The sequence below is a fragment of the Monodelphis domestica genome, chromosome 8 (assembly GCF_027887165.1).
Source record: "Monodelphis domestica isolate mMonDom1 chromosome 8, mMonDom1.pri, whole genome shotgun sequence".
NCBI classification, from domain to species: domain Eukaryota; kingdom Metazoa; phylum Chordata; class Mammalia; order Didelphimorphia; family Didelphidae; genus Monodelphis; species Monodelphis domestica.
In genome coordinates, this window is record NC_077234.1 from 235,951,903 (window position 1) to 235,967,780 (window position 15,878).

The following is a 15,878-nucleotide window of genomic DNA, read 5'->3' on the forward strand; positions in this document are numbered from 1 at the left end:
ACAACTGGACAGAGCCAAGGAACCCTCCTGCTGGACTCAATCCAAAAGGTACACCCCCCCCCCCAGAAGCTGGAATCTGAGAACACTCAGTTTTAAGGGGACGGCAGAAGAAAGGTCCCAGGACCCCTCCCCCCACAACCTAGAGCGCTAAGCCTCCAGGGGCAACAGGCAGGCAAAGGTGCTGATCTGGAGGGAGTACCTTGCAGGCAGAGCTGTTCCAGGCTTAGAATGTCAAACACAGGTGGAGGGGAAGGAGCTGGAAAGGGAGCGAAGAGCAGGCAGCTTGGTCATAGGGGCTGAGGCCCTTCATATTGTTCCAGCCTTCCAGGAGGTTTTGGCTTCAGGGCACATCTAGCCCAACCCAGATGAACTTAATCCCACCAAAAGTCTTCAGACGTCAAGGAAGCTCAAACTCCAATACCACTCCCCCACAGACTGCAGGGAGAGATCTTTTGTCAAAGTTATAAGAGGGGAGACTGACAGAAAACCCCAAAACCAAAAAAATGAGAGGAGCAAGAGCACAGACAAATACGAGGAATAAAGAAGGGGTAAATATGAGCAAAAAAACAGAAGAAGAAGAAATAAATTACAATACACAGCTTCTGTACAGGCAATGAAAAAAAACAGAGAGGGAGGGATCAGCAAAAAAAAAATCGAAAATCCCAGCAAATTGGATACAGGCTTTGGAAGAACTCAAAATACAATTCAAAACACAATTAAGAGAGGTTGAAGACAATTGGGAAAAGAACTTAAAAACTAAGATAAGTCATCTAGAAACAGAAAATAGTGTCTTGAAAGCCAAAATCAACTAGTTTGAAAATGAGGCAAAGGAGATGAGAAATGAGGCAAAGAGGATGAAAGATGACCTCCAAAGAATATCAAACCAGAAGGAGAAGGATGACCAAAAAGCCAGGGATGAAATCCAGACTTTAAGACCCAGAATAAAATAACTAGAATTAAGTGACCTCACAAGGCAGCAGGGCACTATAAAACAAAACAAAAAGAATGAAAAAAATGAGGAAAATATGAATCACCTCATTCACAAAACAGAAGAATCATTGCAGGAGAGACAACTTAAGAATGCTTGGTCTACCAAAAGACCATGACAAAAGAAAAAGCCTGTACATAACATTATAGGAAATTATTCACAAAACTGCCCCAATATTCTAGAACAAGAGGGAAAAGTGGAGATTGAAAGAATCCACAGATCACCTCCTGTACTTAATCCCCAACTGACAACACCCAGGAATGTTATAGCCAAATTCAAGAACTATCAGACCAAAGAAAAAATATTACAAGCTGCTAAGAAGAAGTCATTCAGATACCATGGAAACACGGTGAGGATAACACAGGATCTAGCTCCATCTACACTGAAGAACCGGAAGGCATGGAATATGATATTCCGGAAAGCAAGGGAACTAGGTCTACAACCAAGAATCACTACCCAGCAAAACTGACTATATTCTTCCTGGGGAAAGTATGGTCATTCAACAAAATAGAAGAATTCCAAGAATTTGAAAAGAAAAGACCAGACCTGAACAGAAAATGTGATGTCGAAGCATATAACTCAAGAGAATCATCAAAAGGTAATTAAAAAAGAGGGAAAAAAGAATAACAAAACAAACAAGAATAAAAACTTTTTTTAAGAGACACAATAAGGTAAAATGTTATGTATCTCTATAAGAAAAGAAGTCATTGGTAACTCTTAAAAACTGTTGTTATCATCTGGGCAGCTAGAAGAATTACACTTAGAGGGAACAGTGACAAACTCTATAGGATGAAATAACGAGACATAAATAGGTATATAGATATATGTATGCATCAATACAAATACATGTGTGTGTGTATATATATATACACAACTTGAGCTAAAAAAAGAGGTTAATACTAAAAGAAATGGGAAAAGAAACAAAAGGGGTTAAATTTATATGTCACAAATAAGCTCATGGCTGGAGGGGGGAGAACATCAATACGCTGGCTGAAAGGGTAAAGAAGTTGGAGACAGGAAATACTCAAGTCTTACGTGCATCGAAATTGACCCAAAGAGGGAAGAACAATTCAATCCATTGAGGCAGAGAATAGATTTGCGCCTTATAGGGGAGTATAGGGGTAACAAACGGACTGGTTGGGAGGGAAGCAGTACAAGGGAGGGAGAGGGTGGGGGGTAGTTTTAAAAAGAATTGGGGTTTAAGCCATATCACTGGACCTCTCTTGGCACCTAGCTTCTTAGACTTATGTTTTCATGACACCATTGACAATGTTTCACATATTCTGTAAATAATATCAGTTTATTTTCACAAAATCTCTCTTTGTCTTTCTGTTTCTGTTTCGGAATCTCTGACTTCTGTCTGTTTCTCTCTATTTCTTTGCCTGTCTTTCTAAGTCTCTCACTTTCTGTCTCTGTCTCCCTCCTCCTCCCCCCACCTCCATTCTCACTCCTTTTTCCAATAATATCACTATATGGTCATATGCAGTCTTGTGTGTCCTATCAAAACAAAGGGAAAGGAGTTGAGAAGATTTCAGTGCTTGAATTAAGAAATATCTGTCTTCTCACTTAGACTTGAGGTCAGGCAGCATCTGGGCAATAGCAGTCATGAAGATGAATGATTTAAAGTCTCAGCACATAGTGCTTCCCTTTCCCTAGTGCCTCTATAATCTCCTAAAGAGTAAATGCTATTATCCACAATGGCATCTCTAGCAGAGGAACAGAATTTAAAAGGAGAGTGGAGTGACAGAATTATGTAAATAAAAGACCTAATGAAAAGCAGGAGCCCTGCAACATATTGTTCCCCTCTGGGAAATTAGCAATTTTACACTCTGGAACATGTTGCATCTGCCCTGTCTACTATCGTCTACAAAAACCTGTCATGCAAATCTCCCAAATTCTCAACATGCTTTGGGACCTCGCTCTGCCCAGCTGTTACTTTTATTTTCTTCTCCTTCTTTCTCCTTTTCTTTCTAGCCTCTCCTTTATTATTATTATTATTATTATTATTAATTATAACCATCATCATTATCACACTCCCCTCTCCTCCCTCTTGGCAACCCACTTTGCAGCTCTTCACCTCTCCTATTATTCCCACTAAATAAAAAGTGTCATTGAGATCAGTCGGCCTTGGTGAAAGACTATCAATCTGGGTTCTCTTCCCAGGCTCCAATAGACTACCCAGGAGCCTAGTTTATATACTATTTTCTTTTCCCTTTGGAAAGGCAACATAGTGTCTTAGAAAGAGCTCTGGATCAGAAGCCAGCAGGCCAAGGTTTAAGTCCTGTCTGTCACTTAGCAGTTGTGTATGACCCTGAGCAAGTCTTTTCATGAAAAAGGAGAAAACGGTGGGGAAGGAGAGGGGGAAGGAGTGACTGGGATACCCAGATGGATGGACGGACAGACAGACAGAGAGACAGGGACAGAAACAGAAACAGAGAGACAGAGAGGAGCTAGAGGAGCTAGAGCAGGAGAGAGACAGGGAGGAGGAAGGTGGGGAGAGACAGAGAGGAGCTGGGGGAGAGAGGGAGAGAGAGAAACAGAGACAGAGACAGAGACAGAGAGAGGGGGAAGAGAGAGAGAGAGACAGAGAGAGAGAGACAGAGAGAGAGACAGAGAGAGACAGAGACAAAGAGAGACAGAGAGAGACAGAGAGAGAGAGAGAGAGAGAGAGAGAGAGAGAGAGAGAGAGAGAGAGAGAGAGAGAAAGAGAGAGAGAGAGAGAGAGATTCATTATCCAGTGGCATTTTTTTATCTTCTCCTTAGTGGTTCATGAAGCATCTAGTCTTTATTAGGACTGGAAAGCAATGTCACAATGAACTGAGGGATCAGAAAGGCATGGAGATGTGGCTGCCCAGTTCTTGGTACTTAAAAGAAATGCATTCCAAGAAGCAAGATATACTCTATTCCCAGATTTCTGTTATTAGGGATCAGGCTTAATCCTAAAATTAATTGTTCCTATTCTGTAAGGTATTGGCCCAGGCTGTTCGGGTATCTTCCAGTTGGGTGAAGAAAATAGATAAGCAAAGTGAAGATTTCTTACAAGTCAGATTATTCTTGGCAAAATAGAAACTATTGGTTGGGACAAGATCAGCAAAAAAGTTTTACAGGTGTTGGATTTGTTTTGTTCTGTTTTTAAATTATGTTCTCTCTACCACCTAAAGGCTCATTTCAGATCATAAAAGCTTGAGGGCTGTGATAATTGAACACAGATACAATAATTAAACACCATCGACAGTCATCATCTCCTCTTTATTCTAATGGTTTTAATGTGAAGAACAGAGGAGTGAGATCCTGTAAATAAAAAATAAAAGATGAAATTTCCCCTTGTGTGACTTACAAGTTGAATGTAAGACCAATGGCTTGTAATCTTTTTTTGTTCATTTTTTTCATGGCTACATGATTCTTGTTGTCTTTCTCCCTTTTTCCTCCCCTCCTCCCAGAGTTAACAAGCAATTTCACTGGGATATATATATATATATATATATATATATATATATATATATATATATGCATATATATATATATATATATATAAAGAGAGAGAGAGAGATTTTGAGTGAATATATAATATAGAAATAGATTTTGAGTGAATAAATATTCACTCAAAATCTATTTCCATATTATTCATTTTTGTAATAGAGTAATCTTTTACAATCAAAACCCCAAATCAGATACCCATATAAACAAGTGATAAATCATGTTTTCTTCTGAATTTCTGTTCCCACATTTCTTTTTCTTGATGTGGATAGCATCCTTTGTCATAAGTCCTACAGAATTGTCCTGGATCATTGCATTGCTTTTAGTAGCAAAGTCAATTGCATTTGATCATCCCACAATGTTTCAGTTACTGTGATAATGTTCTCCTGGTTCTGCTTATTTCACTCTGTATCAGTTCATGCAAGTCTTTCTAGTTCTTATATAAATCAAGGAGCTCATCATTCCTTATAGAACAATAATCTTACATCACACACCACACCACAATTTATTCACCCATTCCCCAATCGAGGGACAAGCCCACATTTTCCAATTGTTTGCCACCACAAAAAGTGCAGCTATAAATATTTTTGTACAAACAGATCCTTTTCCATTTTTTATCTCCTTGTAATACAAACCTAGTAGTGGTATTGCCAGATCAAAGGGCATGCATTCTCTTAAAGCCCTTTGGGCAAAATTCCAAATTGCCTTCCAGAATTGTTAGGTCAATTCACAACTCCACCAGCAATGTATTAGTGTCAGTGGCTTGTAATCATGAGTAAAATTCTGGGAATGTTTTTAACCTAGTAACATATTACAAAGAGAGGTCCATAGGGAGGAGAATATCCTAATGTTTCTACTTTCCATAGATATAGAAAGATGTTACAATCCTCATCACTGTCAAGAAAGAAAATAGTCTTTACTTAAATCACAACTACAAAACACATTTACATGTACTCTTTATATATGTAGCCTCCTAAGCCACTGGGCTAGCCTTTACCAAATCCTTTCACTGATTTATCAGTCATAAAGCTCTAACCTCTAACTTATGGCAGTTTAGGGGCATTAGGGAGGTTTGGTGCTCACCAAAATATAGTGCCAAAGTCAAACAGAATCTTTGGCATAATCTTCCCTTTGGTCCCATCAGCTCTCCACAACTCCTGTGGATTTCTGTGGGTCAGATTTTCTTAAATGGGATTGATAGGGACAAAGGATAAAAGAGGTATTATATGGAATTTCCTAACCACAAGTCAGACAGTTGTCAGATACCATAAGCCTAGATCAAGAGGAGAAATAATGAAGAGAACAAATCTAGCTTGGGACATAGGAATAATTTTAGCTTTCTTAATAAGCTTCTGATGGGCAGCTAAGAGACACGATGGATAGAAAACCAAGCCTAGAGTTAGAAGGACCTATGTTCAAGTCTGATCTCAGACACTTCCCAGCTATGTAACCCTGGGCAAGTCGATTAACCCCATTTGCCTAGCCTTGCCCTCTTATCCTAGAGTTGTTATTGACACAGAAACTTAAGGGTTAAAAAAAACCACTAAGGCAGCTAAGTGCCAGGAAGACCTTAGTTAAAATCCTTCCTGAGACCCTAATTAACTGTGTGACTCAGCAGATTGCTTATCCTTTCTCAGATTCAATTTTCTCATTTGTAAAATGGGGAAAATAATAATAACACTGGGTTATTATGAGTGTCAAATTAGATAGCACATAAAGTACTTTGCATTTCATAAAGCATTTTTAAAAGTTTAGCTATTATTATTGTCATTTATCCCTTGATTAGGTATGGTGTCCCCATTGTCTCCCCAAAGCACTAAAATTTTAAAGTCCTCATACATTTGCTAAGAAGAGACATCCTATCTACCAGTCTTTAGCATGTTGGAATGGAGATCAGCAAATCACATGGAATAGCTGAAGGAAATCAGTTGCTAAGAAAAAGTTACTCAATAATTACATGAACACCAAAGAAAACCAGCAGATTAAATGCAACAGAAAGTAGAGAAATGACATCCATTAAAGACAACATGGTGTCCAATGGAGAGCAGTGCAATGGTATCATCGATTATCTGCAACCCTACAGTGTCAGAAGTGTGAGCTGTCCTAGAAATATGTACACCCTAATCACATAGGTGTTTGACATGTATTCCTTCTAAAAATGTCACCTATCTACCCTGTTCTCCACATCTATGACCTCTGTGTAGAGGAATGTTAGAGTCAAAATCAAAAACAAAAATCAATTATTGAATTTTCACTGTGAGCATTTTTACCTAAGAAATCATCAAATGCTACAAATTAGGTCTCAATGTATTGTTTTGATTGTCTAGATTTAAGGAAACGATAGAGAAAAGGTTAATTTAATGCTGATGAAACTTAAAAGTGTATCCTGCATACATTTTTTATAAAGCTAGTTATTAAACATTTACCAGCACATCAATGTTTCTCTCTTTATTCCCATATCATATGAGCTCACTATATGTGTGCTCCATCCTCTGAGAGCATATCCCATCTGTCAATGGAAGTGAGCTGCAGATAATCTTTCCTCATTGTTTTATTTGGGATGCTGTTTGCTTTTAATTAGTGCATCATCTGGTTGTCAGGGGGAAATGAATACATCAGTGGGGGCTCATGAGCTAAAGTTTTTGATCTGCAGAATTTCTCAAACCTAGGGAAGCTTTCCTACATGTCCATGGTGAAGGCTCACAGGTACCATAGCAAGCATGAGACAAAAGTGTCTTGCATGCTCCAGTGTGAATAGTGAGGATCCTGAGAATGACTCCTACCATTGTTCCTTCTCCTCTAGAAGCCTTACTTTAAGTCATTCCTTATTTTAACACTTCATCCAGGTGTAACAAAATGACAATATAAAGACCCAAGATCTTTGTATACTGAAAAAAGTATACTGAACTTGGAAACAGAGGATCTGAATTCCAGTATTGATTCTCTACAATTTCTTTGAGCCTCAGCTTCTCCATATGTCAAGTGAGTATCCTTGTAGTTATTTCATAAATTGATTCAGTATATTCATTTTCATTTTCAAAGTTTGTATTTACTAGAGAAAGTATGTAAATATTAGGTAAGGAAGTGGGGAGGGCAACTGGGAGGGAAGCTTGGATTTATGCTTTTGAGGTGGAATTTGATCAGAGCTCAAAGAATCTAGGGATTGTAATAGAGAGAAGTTGAGTTTGAAGGACATTCCAGGCAGGAAGAATAGACCATGGAAAGGAAGGGAGATGGGAAATTGGATGATATGCACAGGATACAACAAATACTACAGTTTTGCTGGAACACAGAGCACATAAAGAAGAAGAAGAAGAATATGTAATAACATTAGAAAGGTCAATGGGATGGAGCCAGAGTGTGAAGGATTCTCATTGCCAAACAGAAAGGTCTATTATTGAACTCAGAAAAAATAGGAGGTTTATGCAGCTTTATGGACAGTCAGATCCTGTTTTGGGGAAATAGCCCTTTGGCAATAATGTAGGGAATATATTGAAGAGGGGAGAGTCTGGAGGCAAGGAGGTCCACTAGGAGGTTATTGAAATAGTCCAGTAAAGAAATAACAAAAGACTTAACTAGGGTAATGGCCATATATGTAGAGAAAAGGAAGCAAATATTTAAGTGGTACAGTGGACAAAGAATCTGGTCTACAGTCAAAAAGACTTGAGTTTAAATATGGCCTTAGATACCTTATAAGCTGTGTGACCCTAGACAAGTCACTACCCTATTCACCTCCATTTCTTCATCTGTAAAGTAATTTAGAAAAAGCAAGAGCAGTTCTTTTGGTAGCCAAAATTTGAAAACTAAGAGCTTTTCCTATTTGGGAATGTCTAGCCCAACTATAGCATATGAGTGAAATGGAATTTTATTGTATTATTTTTTCCCATTTGAATTAGTTTATTTAGTCAATTTAGAACATTATTCATTGGTTACAATAATCACATTATTTCCCTCCCTCCCCTCCACCCACCCTTCCCGTGGTTGATGCACAATTTCATTGGGTATTACTTGTGTCCTTGATCAGAACCTATTTCCATGTTGTTGATGTTTGCACTGTGATGTTCATTTAGACTCTACATCCTCAACCATATCCCATTCGATCCATGTATTCAAGCAGTTGTTTTTCTTTGGTGTTTTAACTCCCACAGTGTTTCCTCTGGATGTTGGTAGTGTTTTTTCTCCGGGTCACTGCATTGCCACTAATGGAGAAGTCCATTACATTCATTTGTACCACAGTGTATCAGCCTCTGTGTTGTGAATCTTGAAATTTCTCAGACTTGTGAATGTTAAAAGATTCTCAGACTCTACCTAAGAACATTTGGTTAAGACCATTCCCCATTTTTAACAGTGAAGCTACTTAGATCTAAAATGTGAGAACTCTACTTAGATCAGAAATGGGAAGACCTCTACTCCACCCATTCTTAAACATACTTTAGGGGAAGATAAAGTTGTAAACTCTTTTCTGAACAATGAAAAGTACTTAAACCCATACTTAAGCCAGGCCTATTTTTAGAAAGGGGTGCTAAGTACCTATAAAGGTCAGGCAACTTGTGGACTTACAAGGAGCAAAGAAGTGAAAACTTACTCAGAGCTTTCCTGGTGTGAATTACTCAGAAGTTTTAGTCTACCCAGAAAAGGTGAGAGCAAGATGTGAATTAAGAAGGTGATAACAAAATGTGAATTAAGAATGGTCTGTCCTTTGAAAAACGTCTACTGTGATTGGTGGATGTAAGAATTTAGGGGAGGTGACAAAGGAGAAAATACCTATATAAGGAGATGAGAAATCTGAGTAGAAAAACAGTCAGCTGGGAAAAGCTGCCTTGAAGGGTCTCTCTCGGGACTCTCTCGGGGACTCATTCTGAAACATTCAGATTCAGGATTGAGCTGGTGAAGTCAGCTGAGATGATGCTGGCCTGGTGTCACTAGACTCCTTGCTTGGACAGATCTTGTGGTGAGTGATAAAAGACTGACTGATCTCTCTCTCTTAAGACTCAGGTCTAGGCCATGTTGGTTTAAAGCCCTTCATACTTATTCCTTTCTTACTCTTTCTTTCTTTGATTCCTCATTGTATTATCAATTAAATTCTCTATAAAACCCATTTGACTTGGGTATATTCATAATTGGGAATATTTCCCTGGCGACCACGTTATATTTGACTTAAAACAAGACACTATAGTGAAAACATGTTTTCTGCGGTCACAATTTACTCACCCACTCTTATATCTACTGCAATTTATATCTTCTACTATTTTAATCACTACAGTTTATGAACCTCAACCATTTTAATTATTACAGTTTATGGCATCCACACTTTTAAATGTTACAGTGTACAGTGTTCTCCTGGTTCTGCTCCTCTCACTCTGCACCACTTCCTGGAGGTCGTTCCAGTCCCCATGGAATTCCTCCACTTTATTATTCCTTTTAGCACAAGAGTATTCCATCACCAACATATACGACAATTTGTTCAGCCATTCCCCAATTGATGGGCATCCCCTCATTTTCCAGTTTTTTGCCACCACAAAGAGCGCAGCTATGAATATTCTTGTACAAGTCTTTTTGTCCATTATCTCTTTGGGGTACAAACCCAGCAGGGCTATGGCTAGATCAAAGGGCAGACAGTCTTTTAGCACCCTTTGGGCGTAGTTCCAAATTGCCCTCCAGAATATTTGGATCAATTCACAACTCCACCAGCAATGAATTAATGTCCCTACTTTGCCACATCCCCTCTAGCATTCATTACTTTCCTTTGCTGTCATGTTAGCCAATCTGCTAGGTGTGAGGTGATACCTCAGAGTTGTTTTGATTTGCATTTCTCTGATTATAAGAGATTTAGAGCACTTTCTCATGTGCTTTTAAATAGTTTTGATTTCTTTAACTGAAAATTGCCTATTCATGTCCCTTGCCCATTTATCAATTGGAGAATGACTTAATTTTTTGTACAATTGGTTTAGCTCTTTATAAATTTGAGTAATTAGACCTTTGTCAGAGGTTTTTGTTATGAAGATTGTTTCCCAATTTGTTGCTTCCCTTAGAATTTTGGTTGCATTAGTTCTGTTTGTACAAAAACTTCTTAATTTGATGTAATCAAAATTATTGATTTTATATTTTGTGATTTTTTTCTAGCTCTTGCTTGGTTTTAAAGTCTTTCCTTTCCCAAAGATCTGACAAGTATACTATTCTTTGTTCACCTAATTTGTTTATAGTTTCCTTCTTTATATTCAAATCATTCACCCATTCTGAGTTTATCTTGGTGTAGGATATGAGATGTTGATCCAAGCCTAATCTCTCCCATACTGTTTTCCAATTTTTCCAGCAGTTTTTATCAAATAGTGGGGTTTTGTCCCCAAAACTGGCATCTTTGGGCTTATTTTGCTGAGGTCATTTATCCCAAGTCTATTCTTGGGATAAATGATCCTCCTTTCTGTCTCTTAGCCATACCAAATTGTTTTGATGACCACTGCTTTATAGTATAGTTTGAGATCTGGGACTGCAAGGCCCCCTTCCTTTGCATTTTTTTTCATTATTTCCCTGAATATCCTTGATCTTTTGTTCTTCCAAATGAACTTTGTTATGGTTTTTCCTAATATATAAAAAAGTTTTTTGGTAGTTCAATGGGTATGGCACTAAATAAGTAAATTAATTTGGGTAGGATTGTCATTTTTATTATGTTAGCTCATCCTACCCATGAGCAGTCAATGTTTTTCCAATTGTTTAGATCTAGTTTTAATTTTGTGGAGAGTGTTTTGTAGTTGTGTTCATATAGTTCTTGTGTTTGTCTCTGCAGATAGATTCCTAAGTATTTTATATTGTCTCGGGTGATTTTGAATGGGATTTCTCTTTCTAGTTCTTGCTGCTCAAATGTGTTGGAGATATACAGAAATGCTGATGATTTATGTGGGTTTATTATGTATCATGCAACTTTGCTAAAGTTGTTGATTATTTCGCTTTTGGGTTGAATCTCTAGGATTCTTTCAGTAGAACATCATGTCATCTGCAAAGAGTGACAGCTTGGTCTCCTCATTGCCTATTTAAATACCTTCAATTTCTTTTTCTTCTCTAATTGCTACTGCTAGTGTTTCTAGTACAATGTTAAATAATAGAGGTGATAATAATTTCATTGTATTTTAAGAAATAATGAAATAGATGATTTCAGAAGGAACAATTTTTATAATGATAATAAATCTTACAGGGCAACTAAGAGGCGCAGTATTTAGAAAACGAGGCTTGGAGTCAGGAAGACTCACTTTCATGATTTCAGTAGGGTCTCATATACTGCCTAACTGTGAGCCTGAGCTAGTCATTATCCCTGTTTGCTACAGTTCCTATTCTGTAAAATTAGCTAAAAAAAGGAAATGGCAGACAATTCCAGTGTCTTTGCAAAGAAAACCCCAAAGAAAAAGAGTCAGATGTGACTGAAAAAAACTGAACACCACAGAGTTAGAATCAACATGACTTGGCAACTGATTGACTATATAGAAGCTTAAGGGGAGAAAAAAATTAAAGTCACAAAACTGAAGAAGGTGGAGGTAATAGTGGTACCATCCAAAGAAACAAGGAATTTAAGAAATGTCATGTTTGCAAATTATTATACAAATATAAATAAGAGAAATTACCAAACACTAATTTGCCCATTTTTTTTGCTAAAAATCACAGCATAAAAGAAATATATGAATTCTTAATAAAAATATAGAATGTTCAGACTAAAAAAGAAGAAATAAGTTATTTCAAAAACCCAATATTAGAAAAAGAAATTAAACAAGCTCCAAATGACCTCCAAAAAGAAAACAAACTCCAGAAAGAGAAAGATCCACAAGTGATTTCTAACAAACATTCAAAGAACAATTAACTTCACTACTATATAAATTTTATATAGCATTATTATTAAATACAATTATTAGCATATTAGTATATGCAATTATATGCATTATTTATTGTTATATGTAATAATTATAAAATAAGGCACTCTTCTAATCTCTCTCACTGATATAAATTTATACAATGGTTTTGACACCTAAACCAGGTGGAGAAAGAGCAGAGGATGAAAATTATATACTGATATTCCCTAATGAACATTGATAAACATTTTAAATGATATATTAACAAGTAGCATTAAAATTATACACAATGACAATATCATATTTGTATCAGGAATACAGGGATGGGTCAATATAAGGAAAACTATATATAAAAATAATTATGTCAATAGATGTTCAAAAAGTTTTTGACAAAAACTAACATTCATTTCTATTAAAAATCCTAGACATACTAAGAAAGCATGAATCATTCTTACTATAGTAAGTAGTATTTATCTAAATCTAAGAGCAAACATTATATGTAATGGAAAATGTTAGATATAGCAATAAAACAAAAATAAAAATATTAAGGAAACAAGCATAGACAAAGAGAAAATAAAATTATCTTTTAAAGAATTATATGATAGCATCCTTAGAGAATCATAGTCAACTAAAAATTAGCTGAATTAACAAATTGAACAAAGTTGGAAGACATAAGATAAAACCTTATAAATCAACATATATGTATGTGTATGTATATAAATATATATAAAACAGAATTCAGCAAGAAGAGCTAGAAAGAAAAATTCTATTCAAAATAACTATCCAATCTATAAAATTTGAGTCAATATAATAAAAAAGATAATACTATTTAAATTAGTTTACCAATTGATGTACTGATCAAACTCATGAAAATATTTTATAATGCTAGAAAAAACTAATAAAATTTATTTGGAAAAATGAACAGTCAAGAATCTAAAGGATAGATAATAATAAAAAGTGAGAATGGAGGGGGGACTATAAAGTAGCGTAGTTCATACTGTCATATAAAGCATTAAACATTAAAACAATTTATTATTGTTTTTAAAAGAGAGAGAAAGAGGTCATTCAGTGAAACAAAATAGGTATACAACATACAGAAACAAATAAAAATAATGGAATCATGTATCATAAATCCAAAGACCCCAGTTACTGGAAGATGGGCTCATTATTTAGCAAAAACTATTAGGAAAACTGAAAAGAGATAAATCTAGAAGAATTTAGCTTTAGAGCAATACCTCTTATCATATATCATGAAAAGTTCCAGATGGATATATAATTTCTATATAAAAGATTACACTGAAAATAAATTAGAGAGCAAAGAAGAAACTATCTTTCAAATGCATGGATGGGGAAGAGCTCATGATTAACAAGTGATAGAAAGGATCAAAAATAAAAGGAACAATTTTAATTATATAGTATTAAAAAGTTTTTGTCCAAACACATCTAATTTGGGGGTGGGGTGGGGGGCAAAGACAAGATGGTGGCTCAGTAGCAACAAAAGCTGGAACCACTCTTGACAATCCTTCCAAACCAATCTTTTAAAAGCATCTCAAAACAACAAGAATCAAAAACCAACAGAAAGATGGAATGAGGGGGCTCTCTCACTGAATACAACTTGAAAGGTCTGCAGAGATAGTTGATATTCACAGGATAATGAGGAACCAGAAGCAAAACTTCACACAGAGAGTGCTGGCTAACCACCTACCACCTACTGCATCAGGTTCTAAACCTGCCCACTGGGTAACTTCAGGATCCCAGGACACAGGCTACACTAACAACAGGGGACACCAAATCCATTCATTGAAGTCCAAGGCCCTGGACAAGCCCACAGTGAGACCCAGAAGTCCAGAGCACTTGGCCCTTTCAAGTCTATGCTGTGGCAAAGACCTAGCCTCAGAGCAAAATAGCTCATAATACCAATCCCTTCAAGCCAGTAGCAGAAGAAACAGAATTCTCAGTGCACAGTCAAAAAAAAGGCTGGGAAATGAGCAAACAGCAAAAGAAATAACTAATCCTAGAAAATTTCTAGGGAGAAAAAGAGTAGAACACACTTAATAGGGGACTGTGAGATCCAAGCAACCATATGCAAAACTTCAAAGAAAAATGGAAACTAGTTTAAACACTGGAAGAACTCAAAAGGGGTTAAAAAATAAAATAAGACAGGTTGAAGAAAAATGAGGAAAAGAAGTGAAAGTAATGCAAAAAGAAAATAACATCTTAAAAAAACAAAATTGTTCAATTGGAAGAAGAAGCACAAAAATCCAATGAAGAAAAAAGTTTCCCAAAAAAAGCAGAACTGATCTACTAGAAAAAGAGGCAAAAAAATACAATGAAGAAAAGAATTCCATGAAAAGTAGAATGGACAAATGAAAATGGAAGATCAAAAGGTCATAGAAGAAATACATTCTTTAAAAATTAGAATTGGATCTGGCCTCAAATACTTCCTAGCTGTGTGACCCTGGGCAAGTCACTTAACCTTCATTGTCTAGCCCTTACCACTCTTCTGCCTTAGAACCAATACATAGTATTGATTCTAAGAAGGAAAGTAATGGTTTAAAAAAATTAGAATTGAGCAAATAGAAGTGAATAACTTCACAAGACATCAAACACATATAATTTAGTAAAAAGTAAAAGCGAAACTGGTAACTGGGAAAAGCATCTCTGTAATCAATAAGTTTCTCTAATAAAGGTCTCATTTTCAAAATATGTAAAAAACAAATTCAAATTTATGATTAAGAGCCATTCCCTAATACATCAATGATCAAACAATCAATAGGAAATTTTTCAAAGGAAGAAATTCAAGCTGTCAATAATCATATGAAAAAATGCTATAAAGTCACTAATAATTAGAGAATCACAAATTAAAGCAACTGAGGTTCTACCTCATACCTATTAGACTGGCAAAAGTGACAATTATTGGAGAAGCATGGGAAAATAAATACATCAGTAAACTACTGACAGAGATATATATTGGTCCAGTCATTGTAGAAACAATTTGGAAATTTACCCAAAAAATTTACCTATATATATATATATATATATATATATATATATATATATATATATATATATATATATATATATATATATAATGTTTGGTCTAACTATGCCACTATAGAGGCCTCTGCTCCAAAGAAATCAAGAAAACAATCTATATGTACAAAAATATTTATCGAATTCTTGTGGTAGTCAAAAAGTGGTAACTAAGGGTTTATCCTATTGGGGTAAACCAATTGTGGCATATGAATGTAATGGATTTTTATCATACTATAAGAAATTATGAAATTGATCATTTCAAAGGAAACCAGAGAAATTTTTAGGAATTGATGCTGAGCAAAATAAATAAAATTAGGCAATAATTTATACAATGATAAAAAAGACTTTACATGGTAGCTAGGTAGCACAGTGAAAAGAGTAGTGGGCGTGGAGTCTTGTAGATTCATCTTTTTTAGCACAAATCCAGCTTCAAACACCTACTAGCTATGTGACCCTGGGCATGTCACTTAACCCTCAGTTTCCTCATATGTAAAATGAATTAGAGAATGAAAGGGCAGTATCCTTGCCAAGAAACCCCCAAA